The sequence below is a fragment of the Lemur catta genome, chromosome 12, assembly GCF_020740605.2.
Source record: "Lemur catta isolate mLemCat1 chromosome 12, mLemCat1.pri, whole genome shotgun sequence".
NCBI lineage: Eukaryota > Metazoa > Chordata > Mammalia > Primates > Lemuridae > Lemur > Lemur catta.
This window is the reverse complement of record NC_059139.1, coordinates 22,241,164-22,262,173: the sequence shown is the minus strand read 5'-3', so window position 1 is coordinate 22,262,173 and position 21,010 is coordinate 22,241,164. Positions and strand designations below refer to the sequence as shown.

Sequence of the window (21,010 nt, the reverse complement as noted above, 5' to 3'; positions counted from 1 at the left end):
GGATTTCAGGTGACTTGAATCCTTTTCTTCCTTTTGCTTCTCAGTAGTTTCTAACTTAGTGTGCAATGATCATATAATAGTTGAACAGTAAGAAGAAGAAAGTGAGTGTGGAAGGATGTTGCTTGGGGAAGTGGAGACAATTTTTGAAGTCTTCCTAATGAACAATATCCCACTTGAGAAGGCCAGTGTTCACACTGGGAGAAAATAGAACAAGGTGCACAGCCCTGGCAGGACAGCTTGGCATGGCATCACCTCTGAAATGTGGAGGTGTGGAAAAAGGCAAAGCATACCAAAGGCCTTTCCCCTTGTTCAGCAGATTCTCCCACAGTTTGAGGCGTCCACATCTGTGCTCTCCGTCAGTCACTGCATACTGGGCCTAGCTATCTAGGATCCTAGATAGGATCTATCTATCCACCTGCTATCTGTCTGTCTGTCTGTCTATCTCTCTATCTTTAATTGGGATGTGTCTACAAGACAATTGAAAACTAAAAGTAATGAACATTCATTTGCTAAGTCACAAAATAACTTTAAAAACACTCTTAAATTATACCACGTGAGTTAAGCATATAACCTTGCCTCTCTGAGCTTACAGTCTAGTCAGGTGGGAGCCAGGAAGGAGCTCGTCCAGGTAGGGCAAGTCCCCCAGGCTTTGTGGCACTCAGAGTGGGGCTCTTATCAGTAATTTCCCATCTGAAACTGGAGGGCAGAGACAAGAGCCTCATCCTGAAAGAGTTCACAGGGTAGAGTCGAGGTGTTCCGTCCCAAAACAGGTCATAGAAACAAGGGCGTGGTCATGCACTCGGGGTTGAGGAGCCCAGACAGAGGGACTTGGCTATGGGGAAGGGGGAGGTGGAAGACAGGGAGGAATAGTGCATGGGACAAAAGGGCAACGTCTACATTTGTGCCTGGCATCAGACGAGAGAATGTTCACAGCAGTGTTGTTCGGAAGAGAAAAGCTTGGAAAACACTTTGTTGTCCACCAGCAGCTATGAACACTATAAGCGTGGTATTTTCAAATAATGAAATTTTCAGCAGAGAAAATTAATATTAATAAACCAGAACTGTGTGTGTCAACATAAAAAAATAAACCAAAAAAAAAAAAAAAGAAACCCTATCCTTTAGAGGAATGCATAATAACAATAATTTATTTCTCTCAAATTTATTTCACAATTTCTTTACCAAAGCCTCGGTGTGAATGTCTTCCAATTGGATGTGACGTATTTTGAAGAGGTAAGAGGCAGGAAAGTTCAGTTGCCAGAAATAAGAGAGGAACTGAGAAGAATTTAAGTTCTGAACTGGAAGGTCATTCTTGCCAGAGGCCTGGGAGGAGGGTAAGTTTCTGCATTGTTTCCCAATTTTTTCCTTAAATAAAGTGCCACAGACTTCAGGCCAGTCTTGCCCCTTGAGGTGCTGAATGATTCTGCCAAATCCTTTAGAACTGAGCTGCGCAGGGTCCAGCAGACCTGCTTTGGCTTCTTCTATGCTGGGCTGACTCAGTTCCTAGGGAACAAGATCAAGGTTGAGCAAGAGAAAAAGCAGGTGATGAATGGACCCTATGCCCAAAATAATAACTCAGTTTTCTCTGCCAGCCATTCCACCATCATGGTGAAGGCCTTCTAGATCATAAGAGGCTCTCATAAAACACCCCCGGGAGGTGTTGAATTTGATCAGCCAACATCTGTGTGGGTGTCCCTGGAGAATAAGACCTTGATAGATTATACTGCAGAGGGGGTGAGGCAAGTGGGAGAAGAAGGTAGAAGGTTAAAATCAGGACAAAAGGGATGAGCAGTGTGGAGGCAAAGGATAGGGATAAGACGTGCTTTGCCAACCAGACAATTTTTTCAAGACTAATTTTTCTGGAGACCATCTTAAGAACAATTGCAACACCAAACAAAAAACATACAAACCAAAACAAAACAAAAAAAGAAAAAGAAAAAAACTTCTAAACTCAACAGCATAAGTCTCAGAAATCATCATCTTATCCACATGGTTCAAAAGCCAAAATGAATACAACACATTTTTCACAGAACTATTTCCCAAGCCAGAACTTATTTCTCTTTAAAATATTAACACTTTCCTCAGAACAATCCAGAAAGTACATCCAGCAGTAAAGGCAGACACCACGTCTCCACTGTGCCTCAGAGACAGCAAGACCTGGTGGGAGGAGAGAGCGCCCATGCTGCACTTCTGTAGGGAGGATAGAGTGGTCTCCGGGGGGCAGGGTCCCCACAGGGAACAGGACAATTTGAGAAGGGTTTGATAATGGAACTCTTTACAAAGGTGTGAACAGAGTATTCAAAACCACCAAGGGAGAGTTTAGCCTCAGGGCTAGCAACCCTGAGGTTCCAGGACCAACCTATGCCTGAAGGGTAGGAGGGTGGAACAGCCACCACAATCCCAGAGAGAGAGGTCTGTGCAAAGAGACATCTCAAGGAAAGCAGTGACCTTCAGTCAGCCCATGGTGACCTCACAGCCAGGCTCAAGGGGCTAAATACCCACAGCCTCACTCCTTCCCTCCCTCCAACCTCCTGCCACGTCTCCCTGGGGATGAAGGTCAGAAGGCAACAGCGCCCAGGGACTCAGGACACAGCTCAGAGCAGAAGCAGGTGGGCGGATGTGAAGAGGTGAGGGCTGAGGGAAGACACGCAGCACAGTGGGTTTCCCAGCTCACAGCCCTGTCATGACTGCAGTCGTTGGAGTACACACTGCATGTTCACTGCGTCCTGCTTGGAGCATTTAAGACACCTCCGTGATAAGGAGTCTGCCTGGAGTCTCCTGGGCACACACACACTTTCTGAAACCACTGTTGAGATGACTCTTCAAAGCTACCCCAGCCCCTTACATTAAACAACCTGATTGCTGTGGCTGGTAATAAAACAAAATAGTTTGCTTTCAATGTTAACATAACTTACTGGATGTGTAGTCCAGCTGAGCTCTGGTTTAAGGAGCCCTGGTGTTTCAAAACATATGTTTAGGTGAGATTATTTGCATTACAAAAAGTAATTCTTTACTTTTTCAAAAATTAAGGTTCTTTAATAGATATCTCCTAGAGTGGAATTAAGGGCTGTTTAAAAAACCATATTAAGGGATTGAACTTAAGCAGGCCCCAGACCCACGTCTCCTTGTCCTACAACCCAAGCAGAGATTCCGCAGGCATGCAGCAGCATGGCCACACCTTAAATTTGTCAAAATACTAATATTTCTTGTTCCAGTCAGCAAACATCCACTGCCCAAGCTCCCAAATTTTCTCCACTGCTGGCTTCTTCCCTTCTTACTAAATCCTCCTCCTCTTTTTGTCCTGGACCCCCTTAGCCAGCCATGAAAGGGTCACCCTTCCCTATCTAGCACAGCCAGATGCATTTGTTCTGAGTGATCCGTGCCCAGGAGAGACCAGTTACTGATGAGTTTGAACATGACCTCTGCTCACCCAGGAGTTACTGAGGTAACTCCTCACCTGTGGATAAAAAACACAGGTCACTCCCGTAGAAGCTGTGAGCTCACACCTTGCAGCAGGCATGCTCCCTCTCAGACCTTCGCCTCCTGTGTTTTTAGGACTAAGCATGTTGAGTAACACCTCTCTACCCAATGGCTACCCAGTGGAAGATTTTGTGAATTTCTCTGGAATAAATCCAGATGCCTCTCTAAGGACAGATCTTGGGACTTTCAAGTTGTTGTGTAAGCCAGGGTTGCTATCATTATTTGTTTACTCTTTGATTCCCTACTGGGACTTGTTTGAGATCTCAAAGTTGTCTGCCACAGTGATTATAGCAAGATTTTTCCAGAATGGTTTTAGCACCAGTTAAAGAATTATTGTTCATCACCCATTAGTTCTATCACTTAACAAGTTCTGGGGGTAAAATGAGATCCTATTTAAAAGCAGAAACAGGGAAAAATAGCAAACAAACAGAAACAAGCTAAAAAAGAGGAAACAAAATCCACTCTCCAGTACTAATAAGCAATTTTTCCCTACCATCAAATTTTAAACCTTCATGAAAGCAGAAACTTTGTTCATTTGTTCAATACTTTATTCCTAGTGCCTATAACAGAGCCTGATAGTAGTCGGCACTCAATGTATATTTATTTAATGAATTGATTAAATAAACTAGACTCAGGCTTTGACTCTTGTGCTAAGTCTGTGCTCACAATAGCTGTTTTAGGGCATGTTAAATTTTGAGCTCAGTTCATTTACTTCTGCCATTTATAGGCAAAAGGGCTTTATTTCTATTTTGAAGCAAACAAAATTATGCTAACAAGAGTTGTAGGAAGAATTGTCCTCTTCTCTCGGCTGCCCACTGCCTAAGTCAAGACCTCACAGTGGCCCCTTCACCACAAGCATGTGATGAACTTCTAATGATGCCTGAAGTATATTCTCACCACCATGATCAGTTATTTTCCTCAGATTCAAATTTGGCGATCAAAATGCACAGTGTACACACTGCTGCTTATATTGCAGCACATAACAGCTAGCTTATCATTTCAATTTGGATGATTTCTTAAATGACGACTTGTGAGATCACAATTATGTGTTCTGAACAGAACCTCTTGACTGAGCCAAAATTTACATTTTTATAAACTTCTATGAAATAGCTTTACTTAATAAGATTCTATAATGCCATACCAAAGGAAATTAAGTGGTAGCTTCTAAAAGAAATACTTTCCACATACCAAAACAGTGGGCAGCACACAGAAAACATGCTATAGATGAATTTGGATAGGCACCTCGGGGCTATTTCCATTGAAAAATGGTAAATCCAGACAATGCAAGCAAATCAACCACCTTAAGAGGTCTGTATAGAAGCAGAGAATGTTCCATACCACCTGGCAATTTTGGTTATTCAGTGAATAGTAAGTCATGTCCAAGAGTCATATAATTCAGAAAGTCAAGGGTAAGAAACCAGATAGAAGCCAATTTTAGTGAGTAGTGGTAAATCAACAATTGCTTGGAGATCTTCCACAGTATTTCCTTGTAAGGATCGTTGCTAACATTGTAGTGACCACACAGACCCTCAAGATTGTAATGGTCAAGCAGGACATACTGTTGAAGTCATGGGAGGGGAGCAACATCGTTCCATGATGGTTAAGCTTTTGGTAGAGATCCAGTTTACACTATCGTGAAATCATGTCTTCAATATTAATTTACATCATTAGACCAACCACTGTTCCATTAGCATTTTCTTATGATTTCTTGGACCATTCTCAGGAACTAGAAGCTCAAGTGCAGAAATTGCAGACATTTTCTATTGACCTTTTACACCAAGTTACTACTTATAAGCTTCAAATGTATTTTTGCCTTACTGATGAACCAATAAAGAAGACCTTGAAAATCTAATAAAATAAAGTCCTTTCACAAGTTACACATACCTAGATTATGGACAATAGAGCTACATGATCAGATGGAGACTCCAACATACTATCAATCTACATTTCACAAGCATCCATGTCCTTGCCTTGAGTCATTCACTTCTGGTTGTTTTTGCTGGAATGAAAGTCTATACAAAACTTAGCAATAATTAAGCTAATATGAAACTACTTAGCTACAGTGTTACTGCAGGAAAGCAGCCGGTCCCATCTTTTAATGAAGGGTTCTCAGCTAAGCACTTGGGAAAACAAATCTGCTCTCTCCCTGTAATCACCCAGAGCTTTACGAAGATCCTGCTTTCCAGGATTTGAAGTATGGGATTCCGACTCACTGATAGCCTAATCAGGGTATGAATAGGATGAACTTGTGGTCTGACACTGAAGTCCTATATCAATAATACATATCAAATGAATAAAGAAAAATGTACAATTAGATTTTGTAGCATTATTCTAACAGCTCTGCAGTATGTGAAATCCATCATGATGCCACACTATAAATAAAACAGATCTTCAACACTCCCAAAGATATTTAATTCTGCCATATTTTTCTTTCACAAAGGACAACCATAGCTTAGCCTTTTATTGCTCCTCTTGGAATGAAATATTTTCATTATTATTCAGTTCAAAGTATTTTCTAATTTCCATTGTGATTTCTTCTTAGATTCATGGGTTTATTAAAATTGTATTGCTTGATTTATAAATATTTGGGGATTTTCTAGTAACCTTTCTCATATTGATTCCTAATTTAATTTTTTTGTGGTTGAAAGCATATTCTGTATGATTTCAATCCTTTGAAATATTCTGAAATGTATTTTATAGTTCAGCATATGGTCTGTTTTAGTGAACATTTCATGTGCATTGCATTCTGCAGTTGTTGGCTATAGTATTATATAAATGTCAATTAAGTCAAGTTTGTTAATCATATAGAAATCATCTATGTTGTTACTAATTTTTTATTTTCATGTTTAATCAGATATGAGAATGATATGTTAACATCTATGACTATGCATTTCTCTATTTCTCCTTTTAGTTCTAGCAGTTTTTGCTTTATACATTTTGGGGCTATAAAGTTAGATGAATTTTCCTGATGAATTGACCCGTTTATCATTATGCAATGTCATTCTATACACATAATAATACTTCTTCCATTAAGTTTTATTCTATCTGATATTAGGTGACACCAGCTTTCTTTTGTTTAGTGTTTTGATGGTATAGCTTTTGCCATATCTTTATTTTCAACCTTCTGGGTCATTGTTATCTTGTAATTATAGTATTTAATCCATTTATAGTTAACGTAATTACTGGATTATTTGAATTTAAATCTACTATCTTAATATTTCTTTTTCTTTTGTCTCAGCTATTCTTTCTTCCTTTTTAATCCCTTTTTGCCTTTTTAAAAATTTTGATCAATGACAATTTTTTAAATTATTCCATTTTTCCTCTTTATCTTGTTAATTAGGCCTCTGTTGTAATTCACTTAGTGGTAATCCAAGGATTACTGCATGCATCTTTGACTCATTGCTGTCTACTTTGAGTTAATGCTTTTATTCCTTTAAGAATAACACAATTAGCTTGCAATAACTTACTGTCATTTATAACCACTTCTGCTTTTTGTATTATTGTTAAACATTTTAATTCTACATATATTGTTAAAACCACAAGACATTATTATTATTGTTGTTTTAAGTAATCAATATTTGCTTAAATTTACCCAATATTTGCCTTTTTCGATGATCTTTATTCCTTTCCACATCACCTAACTTCCATGATCACATTGTTTTTGTCTATAGAACTCCTATTAGTATTTCTTTTCATTCCTAACTGCTATATTTTCCCAGTTTTAGTCTGGACTCACTTCTCTGTGATTCTCTCATCCTTGGGTTATTGCTTTTCAAGATCCAGTCACATTGGCAACCCCTATCCCAATGAAACTGACTCAAATCAGAGGACAATTTAATACCACATCCTAACCCTGCTTCAAAAATTGGCAAATGCCTCCAGGGAGAAAGAGCAGAGGCCAGTATGAGAATCACCTCAATCTACTTCCCTTTTCTCTGGGATCTTGTATCCCTCTGGTTGACTCCAGTGCTCTTAAGATTTGAATGATCAAATATGAAATAGATATATTTCTCTCTCTTTCTCTGTGTGTGTGTGACACACACACACACACACAGAGTTGTTCTTAGTAGCAGTGTTAGTATGAATAGTGTGAAACAAGCTACTCCATCCTGGCTAAAGGTGGAAGTTCTCTTCTTAGAGAAAAAGTTTTTAACCATCATGAAGACATTCTTGAATGTCAGGCTATGTGAACTCCCAAGACTCTATGCAAAAGACAGAAACCACTATTTCTTATCATGTGTTTAATGGTGTGTGTTGGGAGCCAAGTTCAGCCACAAATGGCCAGATAATGCTGAGGTACCAATGATTGCAATTCAAAAACAATAAAATCCACAGGGGGAAACAAACACTGTCAATTGATAAAGAAGTCATTGCTCTTATTGCAGGGATTGTAAGAGTCCTACAATATGACCATTACATTTGTGTCTCACAGCTTCCATTCATTGCAAGCCTCTTTTGAGAATTTTTATCTAAAAGAAAGTCTACCCCCATTTCTTAAAAAGTCTTAGAGCTTTGTATCATATTTCTCTTCAAGACTAAAAGGAGAATATTAAATGCTAATTCTCTGAACATCTGCAATAATATATTCCAGGCTCTTGGCAAAATTAACCCAAAGATTCACCCATCCAAGCTGTTTAAGTCACCTGGTTAACTCTATGGACTACCAAATATAAATTGGCATTGGAGAGGAAGAAAGTTGAGAAAAAATCAATTTTATACAGTTGAGGAAGCAAGATGTTCCACAGTTATTATCATGCATTATTTTTTCCAGTAGTGTCCTTTGTGGACATTGTTATTACAGAATCCAGTTATCACATTATACAGTCTGTGCTACCCAAAGCAGAGCTGATCGTGGCTGGAAATTTATCCCAATATCAAAAAGACTTGAGAGGACTCTATGGCACGTGACTATTAAGCCGTAGACAATAATTCATATTTATTTTGAAAAACTATTCCAAGGCAAACAAACAAAAAGAATGATTAAGGAGGGCTCAGCCTTAAAGTGTTTCAAAGCATATCTTGTTCTTTCTCAAACCACAGCCTCAACAATCAGAACTCTGTATCATTTTTTTCAACACATGAATGCTAAATATTAGGTTATTAAGTATGAAATGGCTGATTTCCTTAAGTACTATGTTTGACAACTGACATAATAGCTCTGACACTTCACTTTGGCACCTCTTATTTTATGTTCATTGTGACAGTATATCCTCAGTCTTTCAAATGCATGTGTTGGCTTGTGATTATCTTTCACATTTTTTTAGAGCAATTTTTGTGAAACCATGGATAAGTCAAAAATTCATTTTATTTTTGAATATGAGTTCCATTGTAGAACCAATGCAGTGCAGACAGCTCAACATATCAACAAAATGTTTGGGAAGGATGTGGCTAATGAACACACAGTGTATCAACGGTTTGAGAAGTTCTGTTCTGGTGATTTTAATCTTGAAAATGAGCCACGTGGGTGACCTGAGACCAAGGTGGACAATGATGAGCTAGAAGCTGTAGTGGAAGCCAATGTATCTCAACCTAAACGTGAATTAGCAGCAAGGTTTGACGTTGCTATTTCAACAATATTCGGCCATTTGAAACAAATTGTCAAGGTAAAGAAGCTGGATAGATGGGTACCACATCAATTAAACAAGCATCAGAAGAGAAATCATCTGGAAGCTTGCCTTTCTTTGCTGTCACAACATAAAGGCAAACCATTTCTATACCATATTGGTACAAGTGATGAAAAATGGATTCTTTTTGACAATCACAAGTGTTCAGCACAGTGGTTGGATAAAGTTGAAGTGCCAAAACACAGTCCAAAACTGAATATTCATCAAAAAACAGCTAATGGTGTCAGTTTAGTGGTCCAGTGCTGGTATTATCCACTACAGCTTCATGAAACCTGGCCAATCAATTATAGCAGATGTCTACTGCAACCAATTGGATGAAATGATGAGGATGCTTGTGATTAGGCAGCTGAGATTGGTCAATAGAGACAGGCCAATCCTCTTCCAAGACAACGCTGGACCACGTTGCACAAACAACACTGCTGAAACTGCAGCAGCTAGACTTGGAAATTCTCTGTCATCCACCATATTCACCAAACTTTGCACCAACTGACTCCCACATCTTCCAGGCTTTGGGCCCCCTCTTGCAAGGAAAAATATTCAATTCTCAACAAGCTGTGGGAAAACGCCTTTTGCAATTTCATCACCAGTCATTCTCCAGGCTTCTTTGCTGCTGGCATAAACAAGCTACTGTTAAGATGGCAAAAATGTGTCGATAGTTTAGGCACATACTTTGATTAATTGTACTGCTTCCTGTTTGAGATATAATAAACTGCACTTTTAATTTTAAATCGGACATTTCATATTTAATGACTAGTATCATTTCTGACTATGGACCTATATGTATTTAAGTTGTGTAAGGAATGTGTGGATGGTAACCATCACTATCAAGCAAATGGTCATGTTGGACATGTTTGAAAGATTGTCTGCTAGAGCTTGTCCAAGGAGAATGACTATTAACAAGTTACAGATTTTTCCTCTCCCAGAACATGATTCTGTGTTCACCAGCAGGATTCAGTTCTGCTGGAATAGTCACAGAGCAGCATTGTCTTAATTTGCCTTAGCCTTTTCCACCATACTTTCATAAAGGTTTACAAAACAAACAAGACTATGCTCTGCATAGTATTCTTTCAATATTTACTTTTCACATATTTTGCCATAAGAATTAGCCTCTTCAGCAAACTCTGGAGCTATATCAATGGAAGATCTTACCACCATAACTGAGCCTGAATTGTACTAGGTTCCATGGGCCAATGGGTTAACCAGGCATTATTTGCTTATGACCTAAAAAGATGATCCCTTAGGGATGAATTTGCTCGAACACAACCATCAGAAACCCCTTTGAACAGACATCTGAATGGAAATATGTGGTTCTAATTCCTGAGAACTCACAAAGAACTTCAAAGTAAAAGAAGAAATCATTATTTCTAGACAATAGCAATTTCTTGAATAGTGTAATTGGTATCTCTTCACCTATTAGTACAATGCAGAGAACTTGTTAAAGGTGAGCCAACTGGGCCCAATGTCATGCGCCTGTAGTCCCATCCACTTGGGAGGCTGAGGCAGGAGGATTGCTTGAGAAGCATTAATTAACAAAAGCTTTGAATATTAAAGTGGAAATCTATGATTCAATTTACATGTATGATTTCAGGAATACATATGCTTCATTAGTCAAATACATCACCAGGTAGCATTTACCATGCCTCTGACACTTTGCCTTGCAAATTCCACTCATAATGCCAACATTGAACAGAACTGAAAGGAGGCACAGCCCTCACTCCTTCACTGGTGCTCAAATGTAAGCCCTTCTTTTATGTGGCCTACCATTCGCCATCATCTCACATCCTCACTGCTCCTCGGGAAGTGGTGTTTCTCTGGCTGGATACGCTGAGTGCTAGTGTTCAGGCAGAGCAAATCCCACATCATTCTTGCAGACTTTCCAGAAGGCTCAGGGCCTGGCTTCCTGGAAGTGCAAATAACACTCATGGACTCCCAATCACAGAGAAATGTGTGATCCAAGAGCCACTGGCAGAAAATACACTCTAGGAGGCCATTGGGATCTATCAACATACTCTCCTTTCACTCACATGGCAAAGATTAAAACAGTTAATCATTTCAATTTCAAGGTGTCACAGTAGAGATGGACTAGAGGAAACTGCCCAGTAGACACAGGGAGCAGGCAGGTGGAGAGGTAGAATATGAGTCCAGTCCTGCAGCCAGTGTGCCGCGCCCCTCTCTGGCTTCCCTTTCTGCATCTGGAATATGAAACAGCTGGACCATCTCGTCTCTGAGATTTCTTTCAGTTCTGACCCTCTCTTATTCGAGAGGCATTGCATTCTGAGACTGTAGTCTCAACCGGCAATCTCCTCAAATGATGTGTAAGTAATTATGGCACTTAGTATTCTCACAGAGTTTCATAAGATAAGAATCCAGTGAAGTTCATTTTTATGCTAGTTTTTAATTCCTGCTTATTTTGAATGGAAATATCTTTGTATATGCTTCCTCAAAGCATAGATAAAAAGTATAAAAAAAATACACCATAGAGGCTGACAAGGCCCTTCGGTTAGAAACAATTTTGAGCCCTATGAATTTAGGCTATTCAAACTTTGTGGTGTATTTTTGGAGCTAATCTTGAATTTAAAATATTTTGTGATCCAGCAGAAAGGTAAAAGGAGATTGAAGCTCATAAAATAACAATGCTAAGATAGATAATATTTTATTTCATGCCACCATTACATTGTAACCAGAGCTTCATCCACCATAGTCATAGATAAGCCTTTTGTTACTGGGAAGGAAAAAAGTTTGGCAGGTCTTGTGACAAGTGTTAGAATTAAATGCCCAGGACTTTTCTTGGAGCACAAGACTCACTGAGTAAGTGGCAGCCATTTATTGTGATTGTGTATCACATCCACAGATAAATATGATTAGGAGCTAAATCCACAGCAGCTCCAGTTTGTAAAGCCTTGGAAGATTGGCTTTAAAAAATGTCACCTGGCAAACTTCAAGCTTTCCCTTTCTCACAAGACTTTTGGAACAGGACTAGGATCAACAGTGTTTTAAAGAGCATGGGGAAAAGAATCTATCGCTTGCAAAATTATCTTCTGTGCAAGTTTGACTTTCCAACATGGACCTGGGTTGCCAAGTGTGCTGGCTCTAGTCAGATTTTCATGGGCCCAACCAAGAGGACAATCAGGGCATTTACCCAGGTAATGAAAGCCAGTACTACCCCCTGAGAAAACGAAAAGTAGTTGCCGAGTGAAGCAAGGAACCTCACTGATTAAATGAGATTAATGTATCTCCTGTAACTGGCACTATGATCAGATATTTTTAAGATAGCACATTTGGCCTGCCAGATTCCTTTCAGCCAGTTCCTTTGATTTTCCACCCCACTTTGCTTCTGTGATTACGGACACAGTTTTGAAAATAAGATCAGTTGGATACATGTGATTTTAGGGATCAGAATGCCTTGTGAGAAGGTGGTACTGTCTTCTTTTATAGAACGATGATCCTGCCAAGATCCCTTTCCTAGCATTAATCAGTGGGCATGATGAACAAGCACCCAACCATGCAGTCCATCCCTTTGCAACCAGGCCTTTGTGAGATCAAATAATGTTAGAGTTGGAATGAATTTTCCAACTCTAAAATAAGGTAAAGAAGAGAGAAGTTAAGGCCTTGTAGGAATTAAATCGCTTTCTAGGGTGGCACAGGCAGCTGGGCATGAAGCCAGGATGAGAACTCTAATTTCTCTTTCATTGCATCATTATGCCTCTATGATGTCTGGCAAGGGATGGCAACATAATCTATGGCCTTGGAAGAGAGATCTTTGTAGATCTTTGTAGAGCAGGGGTCAGTAGATTATGTTTGTAGTGGACTAGATAGTAAATATTTATGGTTTTTTGGGTTACAGAATCTCCATCCCAACTCTGTCATTGTGGCATGAAGGCAGCCATAGGCAATGTGTGAAGGAGTAGGCATGGCTGTGTTCCAAGACAACTTTATTAATTAACACAGAAATTTGAATTTCATACAATTTTTGCATGTCACAAAATATTATTCCATTTTGGATTTTTTTCAACTATTTAAAAATACGAAAACCGTTCTTCGTTCATGGTGGACTGGATTTGGCCCAGGGAAGAAGTTTGCCTACCCCTGTTATAAAGTAGCATATCTCAGCCTGTGAGAGAATTGATTCCATACCCTGGTAATGGCCCTCCTCTCTGATTCCATTCCACACTCTAACACTTCAAATCTCATTCACTTTTCCTCTGCGGGGATGCTGCCATATTAAACTGTTAAAATTAGGTCACTTTTGTCTTTCATTTGTAAAGTGCTTTATTTAATAAAAGTCTTCCCAAGAACGACTAAAGTCCCAGGGCTCACTTAGAAAACCACTGAGGGGAAATGCCGACCCAGCTACAAGTGCCAGTGATACTGTTGTGAGTAGTGGTGGTTTGGGTTGCACTTAATAACAGGTGGCAAAAAAAGTGTAAATGTTGCTTATTAGTGTGGCTTTAGTGGCAAATACAGAAAATGTCCTAAAACCTCTTTCTGAGATCCTTCACTACATGGTTGCAATGTCAGGAAATATTGGGTTTTTATATAAACAACTGGCCTGAAAGAATTTGCCACGTTCCTTGGGTCAGCAGGAGTTCTGGTGGCCCAGTCTTTGGACAGGCCTGGTTTGTTTGTTCACTTAACATAACAGCCAAGCATTCCCTTGAAATTCAAGGATTTTCTCTCCTGCCAACAGTTTATTTATGTCAGTAGGCTGGAGGGCCCTCTGGTGACACTCTGGTTTTTTCTGGGTTGAGAATAAGCAGATGCAAGTCTGTGGTTTTTCTGACTTTGATGGGGTCAATGGGTCTAAGCCTAGGGAAAAACACCTTTTGCTCTTTTTCCTTTCTTGACTGGAATACCCTCAGAAGAATAGAGGGAACCATGAAGTTTCCCTGGAAGCCAAGAGGTGGCTGAAGGATGACAAAGCAGTTAGTTGCCACAGTAGTGACTTTTGGCTGAAGCCAGCCAAGAATGAAGGGTTCTATCAGTGGGTCCCTAGAACTGTCACCCAGACCCCTTCCATGAGGTTGGAAGCCCTGACTCACATTGCTCTTTCTATGCTAGAGAACATGATACCTCACCACTTACAGTGTTGCCTGTTATAATATAGTTATGTGACTTCTTGGTTGCAAGTGACAGAAACCCAACTCAAAATAACCTAAGCAAAAATAAATAAATAAATAAAATATCATTAGCTCAAAATTTGGAAGCCGCTACAAGTTGATCTGAAGGCATAATTACACGCAGTGTTCAAGGAGCAGCTATCATCTCTCCTTTCCTTTCTCTGTTACCTCTGCTTTCATCTGTGTTGGCTTTGTGCTCTGACAAGCTCTCCCCATGTGGAAGGAAAGACGGGCTCCAGACTTTCCAGGCTCACAGGGTCCTTGCAGCTCACAGTCACAGAAGGAAAGAGATTCTCTCCCAGCATCTCTCTCCATAAAAAGAACCCAGTGTCCCTGCCTGGGTCATATGCTCACTGTTGGACTTATCAGTGAGTCCAGAGGGATGGAACACTGTGATCAGTGTGGGTCACATGTCCACTCCTTTGGTGGGTGAAGTAAGTCCTTATTTTAACACTTTCACAGTCTCTTAGAGTCATGTAAAGTGAGCAAAAGAAAGTTCTGAAAATAAAAGAATGTGGGACAAACACAAAACTAAAAGCTGTGCACTATGCTAGTAAATTATTCGTATGTATTTAATAAGAATGTGGCTCTTATAAACAATAAGCACCTCAGAAGCCACTCTGTGAAACATCTGTTATCTCTAGACATTTCTGTATTCCTTTTTCAGTCCCTGGTCGTCTTCTTTTCTTCCTTTTGCTGGGTTATAAGCTGAAGTAACACAAACAGAAATGATTCTCTCCTGCTCTCAGTTTGCCCACAGTCTAGCTCAGGAGGGCAACACAGAAACCACAGGGGTGCAAGCAATTGCAGGAGACTGTGATGCTTGATCGGGGTGCCGGCAATCCTCTCTTCCGTTGATCAAAGATAACAAGAGCATTCATCTTCCTCTGCTATTGTGAGAATTTAAACAGTGCAGACATTTTGATGCCAGTGCTAACACCATTGCCTGAGGGAAGCCTGCCCTGGCTCCAAGGAAAAGACCCTCATTTTCAGTAGAACCCAGGGGTTCTCTGAATCCCCAAAGTGTGAAGCTAGTGAATGTTTGTCTTGTAAAGGGAGCCTCACACCAGGGCGAGAACATAGCAAGAAGGAAATATATTTTTAATTATTGAATTAATGGAAATTAATCAGTAGATTCCTTGGCTGGGAAGAAGGTATTAGCTGGACTACACAAAAAAGTATTTTTTAAATTGCCCTTTTAAAGGCTGCCAAAACTCACCCAAAGCAGTATTAAGCTATGAGGACAGCTGAGGTAGGAACTTGTCTGGTATGTTCAGGGTCATCAAGGAGACGATAGTGGCTGGAGTGGCACAAGTGGAGGCGGGCATGGGGATAGTGGGAGCGGATTTGAGAGAGATGCCTACAGCCTATATCCTGGAGAGTCTTGTAGGTCATTATATAACTTTGACTTTCACTTTGAATGAGATGGGAAGCCTCTGGAAGATTTAGAGCAGAAAAATGATATGTTCTAACTTATGTTCTAAAAGAATCATTCCGGCTGCTGTGTTGGAAATAGGCTTTACGGGCAAGGAGAGAGGCAGGGAGAGCAGCTGGGAGGCTAATCCAGTCATTCCTGCAGGAAAATGATGAGCATTCAGACCAGAGGGTGACAGTGAAGAAAGTAAGAGGAAGTTGCATTTTTTAAATCTCATTTAAAGATAAAATCAACAGGATTTTCCAATGGGTTGGATGTGGAATAAATGAGAGAGTGGCATCAAGGGTGATGCCAAGGCCTTTTATCTTGAGCAGCTAGAGAGATGAAGTCAACATTTTAATGTACTTCGCTCTCCAGTAACACAGGAGTGAACATAATTATAAACTGTATTACTGGTGGCAATCAAACCAAGCACCCGGATGATCTGAAGTATGTATGGTAAAAACAGTCGTTACTAAACAAAGGAGATGGACTTGCATTGTTCTGTGCATGCAAGCAATATGTAAAAATGTATGCATGTGTATGTTTTTCGGTTCACTAATATTCACAGCTAGAAAGAACTGTGTGTGAAATCATGACTTACCTTTTGTTTGAATTTCATTTTACTAATGAGTTAGAAGTATCTTTGTAAGCCATTGTGTCTTTCTTTTAAACTTACCGTGGCACAGTGGAATGAGCCCTGGTCCTGGCTTCAAGCCCTGGGAGTGACCCTTATTAGCTTTGGAATCTCCGGCCAACTCTTTTAATCCTTGTAAGCCTTAGTTCTCACATCCTAAAACTGAGGATGATGGTTGCCCATCTCATCAACTCCAAAACAGCATCCAAACCCAGGTGTCATTAAATACTAATGACTTCCATTTTAAGCAGAAATTTATTAAACAAATGTTTAATCCTACCCGTGTTATAATTCTTACCATTGTTCATTATTCATCCTTGCTACAAATAGTTGATGATGGTTTTTTTAGCTGTGGTTTATGTGAGCAAAGAGATGAAACTAGTTAGCTCAATTGGTTATATTCTAAAATTAATGAGGCTCTCTTTTTGCATGTGTGCACAGATTAGTGTCACTCTGTTTCGTGGCCACACAGCTCATCTCAGCTTCACAAATGAGTAGAATTGATTACAACATGAATCAGGCAAGAAAGTGTAAATCCGTCACTGCTATTGAGAAAGCAATTCAAGAAAACATCCCTGCTGGTATTAATATTTTCTTTATATATGAAGGACATGTCCTCATACCCTTTATGATATGATAGCAAAGAATAAATAACTGTGTACATAAATAAGTAAAAAAACAGGAAGGACAGTGTGAGACAAATAAGTACAAAGTTAGAAATGTGTCATAAAGTATTTAGGCACTAAAATGGTGAGAGGTCATTTTCATAGCCTCCAACAGTTTCCATACCTTGAATTAGTTGAGCCTCCAGTGCAAGCTGTCAGAGTCTTTGTTTCCTCAAATGTAAAACAGGAAGTTGGACACCCTTGAGCTCAAAGGCTGGGATCTAGGAAAAAGCAAGAATTTAAAAAAACAAAAAAGAAGGAAGTTGGACGCCTCTACTTCTCAAAGGTCTTTGAACTTGAGAGTTCTGTAATTCTTGAAAGTCTCCTACCTGGAAATTGTTCCTTCCATTTAGTACAGAAAATATATTCACATATATTTTATTTAATCCTAAACTTCAGTACTCAATTTTGGTGAGCTGTAGTTATTTAAAGGTGTCAGGATCTGAGAAGATTATTACCAAAACCAAAGAAAGGAATCATCCACTCTGTGTGATTGATTTTGAGATCCATCAGGTGGGCTCTCTATGGAGGAAAGGAACCTCATTGTCAATAATCTCATTTGCTGCAAGTAAAGCAAACTGGGACGATACTTGGCATTTGGTTACTGCTTCAGACTTGACCAAATGGGTAGCTATCATCCTTGGGTCCAGAGAACAGCACGGGACAAGGCAGCTGACTTCCTGTAGCCTTGATAATAACAGATGTGCAATGGTGGCTGAGTGATGGGCAAGAAATAGGAAGAGACAATCACAAAAGCAGCAACCCGCCCTGAGCAAACCAAAGTCTTTCTTAGAATGCAACACTCTGTGTGTGAATAATTGGCTTGCAGATCACTTCCTCCATTTGCTTGTTATATAATAGCAATCATTTCAATGTCACTGACGAAAGCCCAGAAGGAAATTACCACTTACCAGCTAGTTTTGCATATGGCTTTTGTGAGGAATAAGGCTTCAAAGATGAGGATCTAAATCTCTGGCCCATGGACCTGGACAGGCAGATCTGAAACTGATCATTACATATGTTTTGAGAGAGGTAGTCCCAGGTGGGTTGACCTGGAGAGCAACCTGAAAAGTCAACACAAAAGAACATTGTCATACCTTTACCTGGAATCCAAATCATGGTTCTCTCAGCAAATTAACTGTTGGATTTTGTAATCCAAGGGTTATTTCATCTGTGTAGCTTTGTGTTGGAGGGATTGCTACTAATCATCTTTCCTATTAAAATGTAGTAATGATAGCCACTCTTTATTAAGTGCTCACTATATACCAGGCACTTCAAATACATGATTTCTCCCCTTCAGAATAACCCTGCAGAATGAATATTATTATCCTCATATTAACGAGAAGAAAACTAAGACATACAAAGGTTATTTGCTCAAGGTCAAGCAGCAAGTTAACACAGGAGTTGCAATTTAATTCCAGGTCTTGCCAATACCAAATTCCAGGCCCTTCCTGTATCCTGGCCTACCTCTAAGTTGTGTGATACTTAGTGAATGTGCACATCACCCCAATGCGGGAGCACTTACGCGCTTCTCTCCATTTTCCCTCTCTTGTTGCTGTGAGTGAGAGATGAATGATATGAAGTCATCGTGTATATCATTGTATTCAGAGTATGGTTAGATCTTTGCTCTGGATTGGTTTTCTCCTTTATTAGAATATTTATTTTTACTTCTCTGCAAACTAACAATATGCATGTTATATTTTCTCTAGGGTATATATCTCCCAACACTTTGTGAAGAATGAAAACTGGCCCACAAAGTTTAATTAAGAAGCTATGAACTAGATTTTACCCAGGCAGTACTTGTACTAGTTAGGATTCACGATGTCCATTTGCCCCTAGAGTTGTAGAACCTTAAAAGTAAGCTAATTAATCACTATTATTATTGTGCACAATATTGGAAATTTTCTTTTATGCTAAAATTTTTTTGTGCCGATCATTTTAAAGCAGGGAGCAATATTTATTAAAAAGTCTCTCAACTAACATGGCAATATCTGAAACTTATATCTAATGTAGTAATGGCTTAGATACCACCTATTTCTGAAACATCAATCAATAATATGAGCCTGCCAGTTTTCTTCATTTCATTTTATCATGTGTAAGTATTTTTAATGTACCATTTGTTTTTTTGAGGCACAGAAGTATACAGTTATTTACAGAATAAATCTTGCCTGGATAAAATGGTAAAAATTGAATTCAGTTGACAGAAGCTTGCATACATGAATGAGATAGTGGGAATGTGGTTTATAGTTAAAAAGAATGGATCACACAGATTACACCTATATAACTTCCCTAGGATTGTGGTACAATATAAGGCATTAACACCAAAAAACTGAAAATAGAATTTTTCATCTTACTTTGTTATTTCTGAAAGATACCTTTCTATTAGAATGAGCTAAATCATGATATGATAACAAACCAACCCCACCAGTATGTTCCAGTTACCAGTTGCTTCATACAAACCACCCCAAACTTCATGGTATAAAACACCAATCACTTTATCATGCTTACAAATTCTGTGGATTGGGAAATTAGGACACAGTGGTGATATCTTGTACCTGTTGTGTAATGTCTGAAGTCTCAGCTGTGAACACTCAGCTGTGAAATGGTTTGGGGGCTGAAATCATCTGGAGGCTTCTTCACTCACATGTTTGTTGCCTGGCTGGGATGACTCAGATTAGCTGGGATATTGACAAGAGCATCTACCTACATATGAATTCTCTAGGGTGCTTGGGCTCTGTGGTGGCTGGATTCTGAGAAGGAGCATGCAGAGAGCAAGAGTTCCAAGACTGTGGATGCTCCAGGAGAAGCTTCCTGGCCTTTTCTGATTAGTCTTGGCAGTCGTTCAGGGTCACTTCACCACCTAGATCAAAGGGGGAAAGCAGGGGAAAGACTCCACCTATTGATGAGAGAGTGGCAAGTTCACACAGAAGAAATTGGATAAGAGATATTATTGGCCATCTTGATCATCTTTGGAATATACCATTTGCCATGCATTGACTTAACAACAAGGGTTTATTTCTAGCTCAAACAAGTCTGCTGTGGATCCAGGAAATTCTCCCAAGCAGCTGTCCTCTTGTTGGCTTAGTAATCCAAGCAGCTGCTTCCATCTTACAGCCTCACCATATCAACTCATGATTCCATGACCATTGCTGAGGGGGAAGAGCAGCACGGAAGATCACACAGTACAGCCGGAAGGGATTTAAGTCACTTCTGCTTACATTTCATGGCTCATGTAGCCATTCCTAAATTCAGCAGAGGAAGCAAGCATGGTCCTTCTGTATGTCCAGAAAGTAAAGAGAGCTAGAAATATTGGTAAATGGCAATAATGTTTACTGTGGCCTCAGAGATATTGCTTGAGTGATGAAACCCTGTAATTTCCCTCAATGCTGATTTTTATACTTTAGAAAATCAGTTATTCATTCCTTTATCTATCCAACAAGTATGTTTTGGATGCTTACTATGTGCAACAATCAGTAGCTAGTTCCTACGGAAATGCAACTGTCCCCAAAAGACCTACTAATTTACTTAAGAAAACCAATCAAAATTTTAGATGCTTTGTCTTTGATTATTGGGTGGGGGGAATGTCTCTCTCAGCTCCTATGTTGTTCTGTCCCCTCCAAGGCATATGAAATAGGACTTGTTTCTATCTTTACCTCCCATGGTCATTGATTTTATGGTTTTCATATACTACCGTCAGTCAAAATTCTCTTTCTTACAATATTTATCATATAGCTTCCTCTTTCTAAACCTTAATTTTATGACAGACTATTGAGGATGTAGCTGTATTTCCAGAAAATGCAGGTGATGTCTACTAATTGAAGACAGCCATGGCAATTAACCATATTATGAATTAAATCATTTTAATCCTGCTTTATTACAACAAAGAATTATGCATCATTAGTCTGACAGCAACGATTTCATTTGTTGTTGTTTTAAAGGAAATTTAGATGTCAAGGCTGAAAACAATGGATAAGTCTGGCCAAAAGGCTCCTCTTTACCAAATGTAGAACCCATAGTTTGTGTTTCAGTCTTCAATTAGAAAATTCTATTCTAGTGTGAAACTGTAGAACCGTCCC

The 21,010-nt window shown here is 39.4% G+C and overlaps 1 long non-coding RNA gene across 4 annotated transcripts in view; it reads left to right on the top strand.

Annotated features, from left to right (window-relative positions):
• LOC123648112 overlaps positions 1-8,843 on the top strand; it is a 30,784-nt gene extending 21,941 nt beyond the window's left edge. For 3 of the 4 annotated variants that reach the window (XR_006738491.1, XR_006738492.1, XR_006738489.1), the window contains 2 exons: positions 1,185-1,331; positions 8,069-8,606. This is a non-coding gene — a long non-coding RNA (uncharacterized LOC123648112). Of the gene's footprint in view, positions 1-1,184; positions 1,332-8,068; positions 8,607-8,809 lie in introns of those variants that run through there. The other variant, XR_006738490.1, reaches the window with a different exon arrangement.
• Positions 8,844-21,010: the final 12,167 nt, after the last annotated feature.